A 2,843-nucleotide genomic window follows, 5' to 3' on the forward strand; every position below is an offset into this window, starting at 1 on the left:
TTGTTAGAATGAAACATGAACACTAGATTGAATGTTGTTAGAATGAAACATGAACACTAGATTGAATGTTGTTAGAATGAAACATGAACACTAGATTGAATGTTGTTAGAATGAAACATGAAACTAGATTGAATGTTGTTAGAATGAAACATGAACACTAGATTGAATGTTGTTAGAATGAAACATGAACTCTAGATTGAATGTTGTTAGAATGAAACATGAACTCTAGATTGAATGTTGTTAGAATGAAACATGAACACTAGTGTGCATACTGTTAAAATGAAACCAAAAGGAATAATTTACTTGTACAAATGCTCTAGAATAAAAGAAAAAGCAGTGAAATTGACTAATTATACAGGACAGATAGCAGCACAATAGAAATAACTGGCCTCTGGCTAACATGGAGGCCAGCGTCACACCAATAATACATTAGATTGAAACAGTGTACTGGTTCGGTAGACGGTTTAAACCTAGTGAAATTTGTTCTTCGTTACCCTAAAACTTGTTCGATGGTTAAGACAAACAGTAATACCGCACTATCGATTTTTCATTCATTCATAGAGAGGGCAGCACTGTAATAAACCTTATTCTCTGAATAAGACAAATATCATATTTGTAGTAAACATTATTCACTGAATAAGACAAGTATTAGCGGCATAATAAAACTTAGTACTGGATAAGATAACTATCGTCTGTGCTGGTAAACCTTGTTCACTGGAAAAAATCTATATCATCATTGGAGTAAACCCTGTTTACCTGATAAAACAGATATCAGCATTATAGTTAAAACCTGGTCTCCGGATAAGACAGTTATCAATAGTGTAGTAAAACCTGTTTACATGATAAAACAGATATCATCATTGTATTAAAACCTGTTTACCTGATAAAACAGATATCACCTTTATGATAAAATCTGTATACTTGATAAAACAGATATCACCTTTATAATAAAATCTTTATAATATCATCATTATAGTAAATCATTGTTTCCGGATAAGACAGATATTATCATCGTAATAAAACCTGGTCTCGGATAAGACAGATATCAGAATTGTAGTAAAACCTGTTTACGTGGTAAAACAGATATCATCATTGTATTAAAACCCGTCTTTAGATATGAGAAATATCATCATTCTAGTTAAACCTGGTATGCGGGTAAGAGATATATCATTATTGTAGTAAAACCTGTTTACCTGATAAAACAGATATCGTCATTGTAGTAAAGCCTGATATCCAGATAAAACAGATATCAGTATTGTAGTTAATACCTGTTTACCTGATAAAATATATATCAGTATTGTAGTTAATACCTGTTTACCTGATAAAATATATCATCATTGTGGTAAAACCACATTTACGGATAAGACAGATATCAGTATTGTAGTAAAACCTGGTCTCCGTATCAGACATCTTTCATTATTGTAGTCAAAAGCTGTTTACCTGATAAAACAGATATTAGCACTGTAGTTAAAACCTAGTCTCAGGATAAGAAATATATCATTATTGTAGTAAAACATGTTTACCTGATAGACCAGATATCATCTTTATAGTCAAAACTGTTTACTTGATGAAACAGATATCATCATTGTAGTAAATCCTTGTTTCCGGATAAGACAGATATCATCTTTATAGTAAAACCTGTTTACCTGTTAAAACAGATATCATCTTTATATTAAAAACTGTTTACCTGATAAAACAAATATCATCTTTACAGCAAAAACCTGTTTACCTGATATAACAGATATCATCTTTATATTAAAATTTGTTTACTTGATGAAACAGATACCATCATTGTAGTAAAATCTGTTTCCTTGATAAAACAAATATTATCTTTATAGTAAAACCTGGTCTCCGGTTAAGAGAGATATTATCATTGTAGTAAACCCTGTTTATCTGATATAACAGATATCACCATTGTAGTAAAACCTGTTTACATTATAAAACAGATATCATTATTGTGATAGAATATATTCATTGGATATTTAAAGTGCTTGAACCTTGTCTTATGTCTTTTTATGTCTACATTACAAACATTTCATCGGATTTTAACTATAAAGGTGTTAAGTCAGCTTGACCACGTCTAAATCTGGAAATTACCAGCGCCACCTATTCTCTGAGTTTCGAAAATAAGTCTCCCAGCTATTGGTATTTTTAAAAGTTTGTTCTGATAAGTTAAATAATTTTTGTAAAAACAAATCAATAATTATTAAATATAAATGGCTTTTTACTATTTATTGTTTGTTTTTCTTCCGCTCGAAATAATTAGAATGAATAACTAAAACTTTAATATGGTTTTATAAATTATTGTACAAAACTCATAACAGTAGCTAGGGAAGTTTATTAAAATAATCTGTTTTCTGCAAGTAGAGAGAATGTCTTGTTATTAAAGAGCTCTTAATTTAATGAATTTGCTGTGAAAACACTTATTGCATCAACCCTGTTTACTTTCAGTTCAGTGAAAATTACTTTAATTTGAGTCAGTATCAAGGCTTTAGAGAAAATTCGCTGTTATTAGAAGAGAAATTACAAATTATCGTGTGTTTAGATGATTTTCATAAGTTCAATGGGCAATAATACTATACGTGTATGTTAGGCTTCTGTTTAAAAACAACATTCTATTTTAATAGTTTTTTTTTCAAGTATAATAGATTTAGTCATTAATATTTTAATGTGACACAAGAAAAAATCAAACATCTGAATACAACATTACTTGAAAGAAACTTTTTGTTTTGAAAGTCTTACACAAAATGTACAGATCGCAATCTAATTATTATTATGCGAAAATTAAAATTGTTAATAACGTTAAAATAGCACTATTTCAGTGTTAATACGAATGAATGTAC

Source organism: Limulus polyphemus, unplaced genomic scaffold (assembly GCF_000517525.1).
Source record: "Limulus polyphemus unplaced genomic scaffold, Limulus_polyphemus-2.1.2 Scaffold1529, whole genome shotgun sequence".
NCBI lineage: Eukaryota > Metazoa > Arthropoda > Merostomata > Xiphosura > Limulidae > Limulus > Limulus polyphemus.